Genomic DNA, 16,230 nt, shown 5'->3' with positions numbered 1-16,230 from the left:
ACACATCCTAAACCAGTTTCCCACTATTTCTCATGATACTCTACTGTGTTACTGTTTACCTTCTTCTTGACATAGTCATAATCTTAAATTACATTGTTTATGTACGTTTGCTTGTTTACAATCCAAGTCATCCTCCTAGACTGCAGTAGCCTCTGGGACTAAGACCCTGGTTTTCTGCTTTATGATTCTACATCCAGCACAGAGAAGAGCTTATGGCATATAAAAGATCATCTTAAATATATGTTGATGAACTTTCTGCAACTTAGCCCTGGAAATTACTGAAAACATGAAGTTTAAATGTTGACATTCTCAGTCCTCAGAAGTAGAAATAAACAAATTACAGATCACTTCCAAAGCCCATCTTTGTGTGTGTGTGTTTGATAGTGTTCTTAGTAAACTCTGTTACATTGGAATAAAACATAAAAGTGTATGACTTAACATTTTTCCAAAAAAACCTAAGAGCAACATAATTTACAGTACATATAGTTTTTCTAATGGGATCTTGGAAAAAACAAGGGGATCTTGAGAGAAATTTTGTAATTTTAAATAGTTATGAAGGTTCCTTTTAATTGATAGGAATGTCTTTAATAAATTGCAAAATTTAATTATATATATGTGTGTGTATATACACACACATATATATAATTAAAGAAGTAAAAAAGAGAGTAAAGTAAATTGAAATGAACCGCTTGGTGAACACAGTATATGGGATGGTTGCTTTTATGTATTAACTTGACTCGGCAGTGGGGTGCCCAGATAGAAAGTTAAATATTATTTCTGGTGTGTCTGTGAGGGTGTTTCTGGATGAGGTGACATCTGAATCAGCAGGCTGAGTAAAGCCAATTGACCTCCCCAGTGTGAGTGGGCTTCATCCAATCTGCTGAGGGCTTGAAAAAAACAAAAATGTGGAGAAAGGAGGATTCACTCTCTCTTCCTGACTGAGTTGGGACACTGGTCTTCTCCTGCCCTCGGTTCTCACACCTTTGGACTCAGACTGGACAACACCACCAGCTTCTCTGAGTTTCCAGATTACAGACAGTAGATCATGGAATCTTTCTGCCTCCACAGTTGCAAGAGACAATTTCTTATAAGAAAAATTTCTCTCTCTTGATAGATTGGTATATAGACAGATAGACAGACTAGAATGCTATTAGTTCTGTTCCTCTGTTGAAGCCTAACACAGCAAATATATAACCAACAGATTTTCAATGTAGTTAATGATTTCAGGTGAGTTCAGGCATCTAATGGGTTACAGTTAGATATACAGTAAATCTTAGAATAATTTTTAGGAACTATTTAACTTAAAAAGTTAAAGTATACCTTAGCCAATTATTTAAAATCTTAGAATTATTTTATTATGCCCTATTAATTAGCTATCACATTGTATTTCTGTTCATTTGTTTAAATATGAGTTTCACCTAAAAGACTAAGGCCAGTCAGGACAAGGGCCTGGCCAGGACTAACTCTTAGGGTCTTATATCAAATGAAAACTGGAAAGGATTATATATGAATCAACAGTATGCATAATATTGATTATTACATAGCATAATGCTTTGTTTTTAGAAATTTTTATAATTCCATTTTATTTGCATCACATACTCCTACTTTCAGTGTGATATTTTATTACCCGTATTTTATAGCAGTGAAAGCTGAAACTCAGATAGGTTAAAAACTGTTGATATTCACATAAAAATCTGTACCGAAAATAATACAGATCGATAGCATTGAAAGACATAGTTCAGGAAGTCACTATGGTAATATATATTTAGCCACTGGAAGAAGAAAAATGAACAGCATTGCAATATATGCATATAAAAACATGCAATACTAAGGTTTATTTTTATTTATTTATTATTTTTTTTTTTTTGCGGTACGTGGGCCTCTCACTGTTGTGGCCTCTCCCGTTGTGGAGCACAGGCTCCAGACGTGCAGGCTCAGCGGCCATGGCTCACGGGCCCAGCCACTCCACGGCATGTGGCATCTTCCCGGACCGGGGCACGAACCTGTGTCCCATGCATCGGCAGGCGGACCCTCAACTACTGTGCCACCAGGGAAGCCCTAAGGTTTATTTTTTAATTAATGAATTTTTAAAAATCCCATCAGGCAATGAAAGAAGATTAAATTATTTATATTAGAAATTAAAATATTACTTTATAACATTTACTGAGTATCCAGCAATATTGGGTAATTTTTAAAAAGAAAATGCAATATATCTAATGGAATTAATACTAATTCAATATTTTATATTTATAGTTTTCAAAATAATTGGCTGATAATATTGAGTTAATATAAGGTAAACTAAAATTTTAACTTCAATTGGGGTTGGAGAAATTATTTTAGAACGTTTATGCCATAAATTCTAACAACTAGTACATTGCAGGAGCAAATATCTATGATGTGTGTGCCTGTGAGAAGTGGTGAAGGTGGTGAGTAAAGGCCCTCTAATGTGGACTCAGATAATTTCCTGGTGTCTGATGACAAAATGTACTAAATTATAGTTGGGATACACTCCAAAGTATATTCAATGGAAAAAGTAATTTCCAAGAAAAGTAAAAGTTCATGATGTCAAATGCTTTTTGAATAGTCTGAAAAGGGTCTGATCAGAAGTTTATGAAAATCTCCAGGATTTTCAACTTACAGAAACACAAATGGAAGGACTTAGACTCTAAATTGGGGAACAATTTAAAAAATACTATTGTTTCTTTGAGGGAATGAACAAAAGTGACATGGGCTGGTCAGTTGCAAGATTGTTTCTATGTTCCTGATAACCCTTGTCAGTCAGTGCCATCTGCCTCCCGGCGGGAAGGAGGTCAACAGTCTCAGGTCAACATCTGCAAGATGCCCATCACACAGCTTGGCGTCTCAGGTTCTGATAGCCTTCCCTCCAATAACCATTTCTTCTAATCTATCCCTGACACCCATTCACACTGAACCACCTGAATTTTCTTTTTAATTTAAGTATGGTTGATATACAATACTGTGTTAGTTTCAGGTGTATGGCATAGTGATTCAGCATTTTTGCAGATTGTATTCCATTATAGGTTATTTTAAGATAATGGATATAATTTCCTGTGCTGTGTAGTATATCCTTGTTGCGTTTCTATTTTATATATAGTATTTTGTATCTGTTAATCCCATACCCCTGATTTGTCTTCCCGCTTCCCTCTCTCCCTTGGTAACTGCAAGTTTGTTTTCCATATCCCTGAGACTGTTTCTCTTTTGCATATACATTCATTTGTGTTATTTTTTAGAGTCCACATTTAAGTGATATCATATAGTATTTGTCTTTTTCTGTCCGACTTACTTCACAAGCATAATATTCTCTAGGTCCATCCATGTTGCTGTAAATGGCAGGATTTCATTCTTTTTATGGCTGAGTAGTATTCCATTGTGTATATATACCACATCTTTTTAATCCAGTAATCTGTTGATGGGCACTTACATTGCTTCCATATCCTGGCAATTGTAAGTATGCTGCTATGAATATTGCGTGTATCTTTTGGAATGAGTATTTTCATCTTCTCTGGATAATATATACCCAGGAGTGGGATTACTGAATCATATGGTAGCTCTATTTTTAGTTTTTTAAGGAACCTCCATACTGTTTTCATAGTGGCTACACAAATTTACATTCCCACCAGCAGTATAGGAGGGCTTCTTTTTCTCCACATCCTTTCCAACATTTATTATTTGTAGACATTTTAATGATAGCCATTCTAAAAGGTATGAGTTTACACTTCATTGTGGTTTTGATTTGCATTCTCTAATAATTAGTGATGTGGAGCATATTTTCGTCTCCCTGTTAGCCATCTGTATGTCTTCTTTGGTAAAATTTCTGTTCATGTTTTCTGTATACTTTTTTTTTTGTCTTTCTTTTTGTTAATGTGATGTATCACATTGACTGATTTGCATACATAACCATCCTTGTGACACTGGAATAAATCCAAATTAATCATGATGTATGATCCTATTACAGTAAGGCCCCTACATATGAATGAGTTCCATTCTGAGAGCATGTTCGTAAGTCCAATTTGTTCATAAGTCCAACAAAGTTAGCCTAGGTACCTAACTAACACAATCGGCTATATAGTACTGTACTGTAATAGGTTTATAATACTTTTCAAACAAATAAGTCATAAGAAAACAGACACAAAAACCAAATAAAACACTTTTAATCTTACAGGACAGTACCTTGAAAAGTACAGTAGTACAGTACAACAGCTGGCATACAGGGGCTGGCACTGAGTGAAGAGGCAAGAAGAGTTACTGACTGGAGGAGGGGGAGGAGGTGGGAGATGGTAGAGCTGAAGGGTCGTCAGCAACAGGAGATGGCGGGCCAGCTGCCATTTCACTCATGCCTGACATTGATGGCACAGGTTCTGGTTCCTTGCTGGATTCAGTTCTGTCTACTCTCTTGAAAATCGATCCAGTGATGTCTGGGTAGCAGCACATCCACACCTTTGAAAGTTTGCAACTTGATGGTTCATATGTAGGGGACTTATTGTAATGTATTGTTGGATTCAGCTTGCTAATATTTTGTTGAGGATTTTTGCATCTCTGTTCAAAGATATTGGCCTGTAATTTTTTTGTTGTTGTTGTTTTTTGTATTTTCTTTGTCTGGTTTTGGTATCAGGGTAATGGTAGGCTTATAAACAAAAGTGGGAGTGTTCCCTCCTCTTCAGATTTTTGGAATAGTTTGAGAAGGACAAACTATTTTGTTTTTGTTTTGTTTTGTTTTTTCCCACAGATTCAATTTCACATCTAGTGATCAGACAGTTCAAATGGTCTGTTTCTTCTTGACTCAGTCTTGGCAGGCTGTATGCTTCTACAAATTTATCCATTTCTTCAAGGTTGTCCAGTTTGTTAGCATGTAACTGTTCATAGTATTCTCTTGTGATTTTTTTGTATCTCTGTGGTTTCAGCTGTTATTTCTCCACATTCATTCTATTTTGTTTATTTGGGTTCTCTCTCTTTTCTTCTTGATGAGCCTGGCTAAAGGTTTATCAATTTTGTTTAACTTTTCAGAAAACCAGCTCTTGGTTTCATTGATTTTTTGGTTTGTTTTTTATCTCTATTTCCTCCCTGATATTTATTATTACCTTCTTCTGCTACCTTTGGGCTCTGTCTGTTCTTCCTTTTATAATTCTTTTAGGTGGTAGGCTAGGCTGTTTATTTGAGATTTTTCTTGTTTGTTGAAGACGAGTATCACTATGAACTTCAATCTTAGAACTGCTTTTGCTGCCTCCCATAGGTTTTGGAATGTTGTGTTTTCATTTTCATTTGTCTTAAGGTGTTTTCTGATTTTCTCTTTGATTTCATTGTTGATCCATTGGTTTTTTAGTAGCATATTATTTAGTCTCCATGTGTTTGCTCTTTTCCCATTTTTCTTGCTGTAGTTGATTTCTAGTTTCACACTCTTGTGGTTGGAAAAGATGCTTGTTATAAATTCTGTCCCCTTAAATTTGTTGAGACTTGTTTTGTGACCTAGTATGTGATACATCCTACAGAACATTCCATGCACACTTGAAAAGCATGTGTATTCTGCTTTATTTGGATGTAGTGTCCTGTAGATATCAAGTAAGTCCAACTGTTATACTGTGTCATTTAGGACCTCTGTTACCTTTATGATTTTCTGTCTATTGATGTCAGTGGGGTATTAAAGTTTCCTACTATTACTGTATTATTGTCAGTTTCTCCCTTTATGCCTGTTAGTACTTGCTTTATATATTTAGGTGCTCCTGTGTTGGGTGTGTGTATGTTAATGAGTGTCATATCCTCCTCTTGTTATCAATCCCTTTATCACTAAAAAATGCCCTTCTTTGTGTCTCATTATAGCCTTTGTTTCAAAGTCTATTTTGTCTGATATGAGTATTGCTATCCCTGTTTTTTTTTTTGTTTCCATTTGCATGAGGTATCTTTTTCTGTCCCCTCACTTTCCATCTGTGTATGTCTTTCACCCTGAAGTAAATTTCTTGTAGGCAGCATATTGGAGGGTTTTGTTTTTTGTACAATCAGCCACCCTAAGACTTTTGATTGGAGCATTTAGTCCATTGATATTTCAAGTAATTGTTGATAGGTATGTACTTCTTGCCATTTTATTGCTTGTTTTCCAGTTGTTTTATAGTTCTTTGTTCATTTCTTCTTCTATTTTTTCCTCTTGTTTGATGATTTTCTTTTGTAGTATGCTTGAGTTCCTTTCTTTGTTGTTTTTGTGTATCTGTTGTAGGTTTTGAATTTGTGGTTACCATGGGGTTAATATATACTCATATGACCCAAGATTGTATCTGTTTGCTTTATACTGATAGTTATTTAAGTTTAAATACATTCTAAAAGATCAACATTTTTTACTCCCCTCCCCCACATCTTGTGTTTTTGATATCATATTTTACATCTTCATGCTTACCCCTTTATTGTAGTTATAGTTGCTTTTAAGACTTTTGTTTTTTAATCTGCATACTGGTTTATTTAAGTGATCTTCAATCCTTTTATATATTTGCCTTTCCTATTGGGGTTATCCCTTTCCTATAGATCCTTATTTTCTATTTAGAGAAGATCCTTCAACACTTCTTTTATGGCATGTTTAGCATTGCTGAATTCTCTTAGTTTTTGCTTACTTGGGGAATTCTTTCTCTCTCCTTCTATTCTACATGATAATCTCGATGGGTAGAATATCCTAGGTTGCAGGTTTTTCCCTTTGAAGGCTTTGAATATATCATGCCACTCCTTTCTGGCCTGGAAAGTTTTTGCAGAGAAATCAGCTGATAGCCTTATGGGGGTTCCCTTGTAACTGACTCTTTTTCTCTCACTGCCTTTAGAATGCTCCCTTCATCTTTAACTTTTGCTATTTTAATTATAATATGCATTGCTATGGGTCTGTCTGGGTTCATCTTATTTGAGACCCTCCATACTTCCTGTACATTGCTATCTGTTTCCTTCTTTACATCTGGAAAGTTTTCAGCCATAATTTCTTCAAATACATTTTAGATCCCCTTATCTCCCTCTTCTGCTTCTGGCACCCCTATAATGTGGATGTTGGCACATTTTATATTATCCCATAGATCTTGTATGTTGCTTTGATTTTTTACTTGTCTTTCTGTCTGCTCTTCTGATTGGGTGATTTCCATTATTCTATCTTCCAGATCACTTGTGTGGTTTTCTGTGTCATTTAGTCTGCTATTCATTGTTTCTAGAATGCTTTTTATCTCAGAAATTGAATTATCTATTTTTGATTGGGTCTTCTTTATAGTTTCTAGTTGCTTGTTAAAACAATCTGTACTTAGATTGATTCTCTTTATTCAGTTAGCATTTTTATTACCAACTTTTTGAACTTATTGTCTGTCAGACTGATTAGCTTTGTTTCGTTATTTTTTCATAGGTTTTCTCTTGCACTTTCAATTGAGAGTAGTTCCCCTGCATTTTCATTTTACTTAACTCTCTTGATCTCTATAGATTTAGAGGCAAGTGATTTATGGTGGTCTCGAGTGGGCGTTTTCATGTGGGAGCATTCCTATGTAGACTGTGTGTGTCCAATGTCTTTGATGCAAGGGCTGGGTTTGATGTGGATGCCGGCCACGTCTTTCCCCAGGGTGTGCTGGCCACTATCATCTGGATAGGGGGTGTGGTTTGTGCTAGAGGATCACACTGTGCTGAGTGCGATGTGGGATTTCCTCTCTGCTCAGTGGCACTTGCTGCCCTTTCAGGGGCAGGGTCTGTTCTGAAGTTGCTGGAGTGGATGCCCTGAGGGTCAGGCTTGAGCTAGCTCTCTTCCCTTCTTGTATATTCTTCCCTCTCCCTGCACTGGCGATTTTGCCCCAAAGGAGGAGGGCGCTGTAGTAAATGGGGCTCATGTGTTTACAGAAGTTGGATGTGCTGCCTGTGTGATTACCTGTGGCTCCACGCAGATGCAGCAACAAGGTCATGTCTTTTCACCTGTCGCGGTCATCCCATACCTAGTGCAAGGTTACGGTGTGGGGTGGGCGGGGCCAGAGCATTCCTTTGGCCGGCATTAGGGATCATGGCATTGTGGCTGTGGGAATTGAAGGGGCTGTTTCTGTGACACTGAATAAGCTCCAACTATGGCAAGGGCCACCCCACCTGGACCACATCCCAGGCCCCTGGGCCATCTCTGCGTCCCTAGATTGAGTCTTTTTCCAGGAACTGACTGCCCTAGATCCAGTGCCAACCTGTGGCGTGGAGTGAGTGGGGCAGGGTTTTCACTCAGCTTTGATTCAGGAGCTTGGTGAGGCAGGAGCCACTAGGGCAGACCTCTCTCCGTCCTGTCTGGTGGCAAGCCCAAGCCAGTACCTGTGCACGAGTGGAGTCTAGGATTCTCCAGCCTTTCTATCTATCCCAGTAGTTCTCCAAGTAGACCAGTGGGCTTGTCTCCTTTCCATAGAATCCCAGGACTGGGATATCCAGTCTGTGGCTCAGCCTGCTCACTCCCCAGGGTGAGTGTCCACCTGTGCAATCTCCCTTTTCCTTAGTCCCCTCCTAGGGACACAGGTCCAGACCTGATGCTTTTCTTCCTGTCCTATCTGATTACGTGGGAATGTTTATTGCAGCCTTGGTTGTATACAGGTTCTTCTGCCAGTTTCCAGTTAGTTTTCTGTGAGAATTATTCGACATATAGATACATTTTGATGTGTTTGTGAGGGGAGGTGAGCTCCACATCCTCCTACTCCACCATCTTGAGCCTCAAGCTGACCTTTCTTCATAACCCAAAACTTTAGCACATCTGACATTTTGATTTCAAACGTCCCATTCTCCATAATGCATCTCTCCCTCCAGACCACTTATTCTAGTACTCCTGTTACCAAATTATTGTAGCCCATGATAGATTTTTATTTGAATCTATCCCCTTTCCTTGATTGATCAGCTTTCTCCTATATTCATTGCCCACCTCATTCAGCTTATATCTCATTGTTTATCAAGTTATTAACTACTTCACATGGACTCTCCCTTCTCCACTCTTTCATCTTTCATACCCATAAACAGAAACACAGTTTGTTGAAACCAATTATCCACTCTTTCTTGGTGAATTTTTATTTGTGAAAAATCGCAAAATGGAACAACTAGCTCCCCTTTAAGTTTATGATCACAAACTTTAGTCACTCAACACTGCTGGATAATGTCATTATTTCTCACTTTCTGAAATGACTATTTCATATATTTTTCTCTCTCCTTAAATCACATTCCCTTTTTGTTTTCTCCCTCACTGCTGATCGTACTCTCTCAGTATCTTTTCCCATTTCCTAATCCTTCACCCAGACATCCATTGGTTCCTAGAATCTGAGAGATGGTCTCATTTTAGAGAGCATCTAAATGATGTTTCATTATGATGTCATCTCTTCAGAGAGGCTCTCCTTTACCTGCAATCACATCCTCTTCACTTTTATTTCACATACCACAATCTCAAAGTAAACTTGGAGTTTCAATACTTTACCTTTTTGTTTCTTCCAGAAGGATTCTTTGTAGTTTTTCTAGCCCTGGTAAATAATAACTTCTCACTACATAAACATCAAAATAACTAATGAATTTATTGGAAATATTGGCATACAAATCTAGAAGAGACTAAAGAGGGCACTTCATATAACTCTGAGTTAACAAATGAAGATATGGACTCTCAGAAAGGTCCATTGACAGTTTCACAGGCCACAGCACTAGAGTTGGGACAAGAACTCATCTGGCTTTCTACAGTGATCAATCCTCTGATTAAAAGATAATAACTCCTGTGTTATCGGGAGCCCTCAGTTCTATCAGAGTTAGCCTCTACCTATGAATTTGCCAAATCAGATATTAAATTCTCAGTGTAGATGCTTTGAACTTTTAGTTAGAAAGGGAAAAAAACAAAACTTCCTATTTGTGGCAATAGTGATATTATCATTTTATTTTTTTTCCTAAATACATATTTTCTCCCTGTTTCAGAGATCCAGGCTCTGGATTAATGAGAAAATTGAAGTAGCTGTTCCTAAGTATATGGACAGCATTTGGGTGCGGGGGGGGCAGAGTGGTACTGCTATGTCTTTTCTTCCTAGCTTTCTATATGCATTCAGAAACTTAAACTCCAGAATGCTGTTTTGGATGGTATATTAGTTTTCTACTGCTTTCATACAAAATTACCACTAACTTTGTGCCTTAGAACAGCACAAATTTTATTATCTTAGACTTCTTTAGGTCAGAAGTCTGGTGTGAGTCTCACTGAGCTAAAATCAAGGTGTCAGCAGAGCTGCTTTCTTCTCTGGAGGCTCTAGGGAAGAAGCCTCTTCCAGCTTCTGGAGGTGGCCCACATTCCTTGGCTCTCGGCCACCTTCTTCCATCTTCAAAGAAGCAACAGCAGACAGAGTCCTCAAGATTTTTATTACTCTTGCCTCTTCTTCCTTTGTCCCGTCATTCTTGGACCACAGCTTGGAAAAGGTCTTCCTTTTAAAGAACTCACGGGAACTCTGAGCCCACCTAGCTAAATCAGACAACCTCCTCATCTCAAGGTCTGTATCCTTGATCACATCTGCAAAGTCCCATTTGCCATGGAAGGTAAAACATTCAAAGGTTCCAGGGATTAGGACATGAGCATCTTTGGGGATGGGGGTATTACTCTACCACAGAAGGAGTTGAAAGGTAGGATGGAAACTAGTATATTCTCTACATGTAAACCTTTATAATCAGATTTGTGGTCAGAATAGTATATCCTGGACAAAGTATTTATTTTTTATAGGTATGGAGGCAATGAGAAAAAGGAAAAGATCTCACCTCAGTTACTCCGGGTTGCACTAAATGCTTATCTTTGATATTAGAATTTGAAATAAGAGCTATACCTGTAAGCCTACCCTACCCATATGCCTAACTTGGGTTTCCGTCAACCTTTAAGTGCACCTAACACACTGAAAGTGGTAATCAACTCACCTTCTCAACACCAAGTCTGTGTATTCCTCCACACATTTGGGGTTGAAGAGAAAAAAAAAAAGAAATCAAGTACATTTTTTTCAATGGAGGAAGGAGAACATTATCTTAAAGTTTAAGAAGAGGAGTGTATATCCACAAATCATTGAATGTAGGAGCGAGAAGTAATTGTTATAAAGTGCTTGTTTCTCTCAGTAGGATGAAAGAAGATATGGTCTCAGTGGAGGAGTAAAATGACATAAGACATTGGATTGAGATGAAGAGATAAAAGAATACGATTCTAAGACAAATTTGTGTGTGTGTGTGAGATCTATCTTGATCATTTCACACAACTAGTAAATGGCAGAACTGGGAAAAAGAGGAAGAAGTTATACAATGTTGCACATATTACAAATTTCCTATTTTAAAGAATATAAATATTTTAAGAAAAGTCATTGACCATCCACCTAGCATGATACCTGATTTATCATAAATGCTCAGTAAATGTCTGTTTCATGATTAATTAAAATGATTACAATGACCAATGACAGAGCAAGCAGGAAACTGTTTGAAACATGTATTAAAACTACAATGCTAAATAGTATAGGCATTACTGAGGCACTGAAGGCATCTTATTTAATTACCCTTTTATGTTGAGAAATACTTATTTTCCAAGTGATGAGGTGAATGACCTTCAATTCCTACTTAATTATGTCTTGAAGTTGACCCAGGGAAGGCTTTCTGACCTTCCAGGCGAGTGTCTTCAGAAAAGTCCTCATTAAGGGAATCATTACCCTGAGAAAAGCAGGCTCCTTTCAGATGTAGCTATCAGCACGAATATGGACATTCTACTAAACGTGGAGAGCTGCCTTATGAAAAGCTTTTAGATTCCCATCTGGAGTAGGGGCATAAAAGACTTCTCCACTCCATGTAAGCAGTGATATTAGGATTAATTTGACCTATCATTGATGCAGGTATTCATGTCATTCTGATTAGCTTGTGAAAGGAAGTTGGGAAAAGTCTGATAGGTTTGCAAAACAGTATTGATGCTGATTATAGACTGTTAGAGAGCTTGTTCTATTAGTCCTAACTGCTAGAGACTCTTACACAGTTTTATCTGCTGAGCACTGTGATGAACACAGGAAGTAGGAGAGTCAAGCTGTTCCATCCTGAATGCTCAAGAGGTCATCCTGAGATGTAAGGGGTATCATTACTGCACACTCCCTCCTGAATTCTTGCGTACAAAGGCTGTGGGTGAACTCAGGGCCACTTCCAGGCACACGTGTGATTTCTTTCTCTGTGTCCCTCCTCCTCCTTATTTTTCACCCGTTGGTGGTTTCATGGTGGGCGGGAGAGGCATATTCTGTGTGTAGAGAAGGAGGCAGATTGATATACGTGTGAAAATGTGCATAAGAAATGTACAGTTTAAAATAAAAACTGAGTAATAGCATCTCATAGAAGATCCATGGTTCATCATCAAATGAATATTTAAGCCAAAGTCCAGAGTGTGGATGAAGGACTTCAGGCCAGAGTAGTCAGGAAGGGTTTAAAAGGAGAAGAATTTGAAGGATGAGTGAGATTTTATTAATCTAACAGCGGAAGGGCCACATATTTCCATTAGGTGGATCTGACTTGACACAAACTCTTTGATCTTGGAAGGTTTAATCTTGAGTATTTTAAAACCAGTAAATCCTGAAATTACTATTTAACTTTCCTGTACACAGCTAACAAGGTTTAGCATTTAAACTGCCGATCCCTCAGTGAGCTATCCAGCAATATGTCCTCTTTCAACTGCGTAGGGTTTATGTATGTCTTTATCTATCTTCTCTATGGAGGGAATTTTACTCCATTAAATGATCTCTGAGATGTTTCCTCATTGTAATGGAATCGGCAATGCTTTTGATATGAGTAATATTTCAACTTAAATTTCAGAGAACCTTGACAGTTTTCATCATTATTGCTTCTTACAGTGTGATATGTATGGTAAATTTATACTCATTAGGACGTCCTCAATATTACAAAGGAGTAGTCCAAAGAGTTACAGTATACATGGTCTTTCAAAATTTCTGTCATGTATCAAAATTCTTTTTGTTTTCTTGATGGTGAATGACTGGTGTAAGCAATCCAGAGGTTCTTTATTTTGTCCAAAAGGTGCTGAGTCTAAAAATCTGAAAAGCGCTGTAAAATCAGCATCTCTGTCATTTATGTGGACTTTTGGTTCTCCTTATAGTTCATAGGGCTACTTCATAAGTCATGGTTCCTTTTTCATAGAACAAAAGGATCAAAAGACACAAAATACAGCCTTGTCTGGCTAGTAATTTCCGGCTTCTCAAGATTCACAGTGGAGAATTATTGAAAAGCCTGAGTGGAGTGATGTGATCAGAGTTGTGCTTTGTTATGACTAATAAGATCATGCCAGACTCAGACGGGCTCGAGAAAAAAAAAAAGTATGTCTGGATCAGAAATGGCATTTTGGAAGTTAATTCATTTCATTGAGCAGTAATAAGCATTTGGGTGGCCATGGGGAAAGACAGTCAGGTATGTACTGGAACTTGGGAAGGAGGTGACAAGTAACTAGATATTGGGAAGAAAATAAAAGTTGAAAAACTCTGAGGCAGAATGACTGTAATATGATGTTACCATCAATACGATTAAGGAGGTTAGCAGGATGAATTGCAGTTTGTTGGGCTTGCTGTGCCAATAGGGCATTTTTGAGGACACAGTTCAGAGCTCAGAGTAGAGAGGACTGACCCCTGTTGGAGGCATAGTTAGTTCTCTGTGCCTGCTAGTGATGTCTTGAGTTATAGAGTGTTTTACACAATTCTATATTATTTACTGGTTTTTGTATCTAGAACAAATTATTTTCCATCTGTACTTACCCCCCAATCCCATTCCAGTATTAAGTAATGGAGCCCATGAAAAATGGCAATTGCCAGGGTTTATGGAGATGCAAACTCCCCCAGCTCCCGCTGCAGTAGCACCTGTCTGTTTAGAGACCCCTTGCTTCCCAGGATGACTCCCAACCTCCATGTCCTTCCAGTCATTTGTATTATCTCTGAATGGAAGTTGGAAGAAGGTACTATTGGAGGGCTGGAGACATTAGTCTGGTTACTTTGAAAAGTCGGCATCCACCTGGTGAATGCCCGTCTGGTTTTTTAGCTGGTACAGGCCAAGTCTTTCTGAACTAGGGGACAGGAAAAGAAATACAAACTGTTTCTCTTCTACTTTCAGGTGCCCACGCCAGGCCTGTTTCTGGCAGAAATATCATGGGTGACCCCATTTTTTTTGTTTGGTTGTTTTTTTTGCGATACGTGGGCCTCTCACTGTTGTGCCCTCTCCCATTGCGGAGCACAGGCTCCGGACACGCAGGCTCAGTGGCCATGGCTCATGGGACCAGCCGCTCCGCAGCATGTGGGATCTTCCCAGACCGGGGCACGAACCCATGTCCCCTGCATCGGCAGGCGGACTCTCAACCACTGCGCCACCAGGGAAGCCCCCATTTGTTTTCAATAATCTAATATTATCTGCCTTACAGGGAATGAAATTCCCTCCACACAACAGATCAAAGTCAGTTCTACTTGTCTCATCATGATCTTCAACTTCTTTTCTCTAGGTTCCTCATAGATATTTTATTGGGAAATTGGGACAGCCTGTGTCAGGAACTGTTAAAATAGCATCTGGTTAAGACAGGAGATACCATATGTATAAAAGTAGTATACGCATAGCTTAAGTAAATGTCCAAGTATACCTTAGGCTTACTAAACCATGTGACTGACTCATTCGCTAAAATAAAATCTGAATTTTTCAAATCAATGCTAGTTATCAAGGAGGTTATAATAAATATTATCATGTGGCACCTAAGGATAAAAATCTAATGCTAACTGTATTTAAAAGTTCTCTCTTTGAAACCTCAAAATGGTATTAAGCTATTGGCTATCCAGTTTCTAAAAGGTCTTTAAAAATTGTTCCTGGAGAAAACTAATGAATATACTCTCCTCAGTTGCTCTACTACAAATTTTAAATTCTCTTAGATGCATTCACAATTCATTCACTCAGTCATTCATTAAACATGTATTAAGCACTGCATGAACTTATCCTCAAATTATAAGCAAAAATACAAATAAATGACATTAAAACTATATGATAAGTACAGTAAGAACAGGAGGTGATATCTCTGCTCTCAAAAGATGATTCAAAGAAAAACAGAAGCATGACATATGTACCAAAGTGCTGTAGCAGGCTGGCAAGAAGCAGCATAGTGTACATACAAAAATCCAAATAGTTGGGGGTTGGCACATTTTAAAGCATCAAGCAGGGTATGACACTGTTAGCTTTGTAGTTAAAGTAGATTAGAATGCAAGTTGTCTGGAAGAAAAAAATGGAAACTGAATAAAACCTGGAAGTGTTTTTTTAATTTAATTTTTATTTTATATTAGACTATAGTTGATTTACAATGCTGTGTTAGTTTCAGGTGTACAGCAAAGTGATTCAGTTATACATATATTCATTCTTTTTCAGATTGCTTCCCCATATAGGTTATTACACATTATTGAGTAGAGTTCCCTGTGTTATACAGTAGGTCCTTGTTGATTATCTATTTTATATATAGTAGTGTGTATATGTTAATCCCAAACTCCTAATTTATCCCTTCCCATCACCTTTACCCTCTGGTAACCATAAGTTTGTGTTCTATGTCTGTGAGTCTGTTTCTGTTTTGTAAATAAGTTCATTTGTATCATTTTTTTAGATTCCACGTATAAGTGATATCATATGATATTTTTCTTTCTCTGGCTTACTTCACTTAGTATGCTAATCTCTGGGTTCATCCATGTTGCTGCAAATGGCATTATTTCATTCATTTTATGGTTGAGTAATATTCCATTGTATATACGTACCATATCTTCCTTATCCATTCCTCTGTTGATGGACATTTAGGTTGTTTCCATGTCTTGGCTACTGTAAATAGTGCTGCAGTGAACATTGGGGGTGCATGTATCTTTTCAAACTATGGTTTTCTCTGGATATATGCCCAGGAGTGGGATTGCTGGATCATATGATAGTTATATTTTTAATTTTTTAAGGAAGCTCCATAGTATTCTCCATAATGGTTGTACCAATTTACATTCCCACCAACAATGTAGGAGGGTTCCCTTTTCTCCACACCCTCTCCTGCATTTACTGTTTGTAGACTTTTTGATGATGGCCATTCTGACTGGTGAGAGGGGATACCTCACTGTTGTTCTGATTTGCATTTCTCTAATAATTAGTGATGTTTTGCATCTTTTCACATGCCCACTGGCCATCTCTATGTCTTCTTTGGAGAAATGTCTAGTTAGATCTCCTGCCCATTTTTTT

At 37.9% G+C, this 16,230-nt stretch overlaps 1 protein-coding gene across 1 annotated transcript in view; it reads right to left on the bottom strand.

Moving 5' to 3' along the window:
* Positions 1-16,230, bottom strand: part of LOC103075697 (contactin-associated protein-like 2) — a gene marked incomplete at its 3' end in the record, with an annotated part of 1,289,195 nt that overhangs the window by 988,066 nt on the left and 284,899 nt on the right. The gene's annotated exons all lie outside the window — the stretch shown is intronic.

The sequence above is a fragment of the Lipotes vexillifer genome, unplaced genomic scaffold (assembly GCF_000442215.2).
Source record: "Lipotes vexillifer unplaced genomic scaffold, Lipotes_vexillifer_v1.1 scaffold940, whole genome shotgun sequence".
In the NCBI taxonomy this organism is placed as follows: Eukaryota; Metazoa; Chordata; class Mammalia; order Artiodactyla; family Lipotidae; genus Lipotes; species Lipotes vexillifer.
Note: the sequence above shows the minus strand (reverse complement) of the source record. Positions and strands in the feature narration are given on the sequence as shown.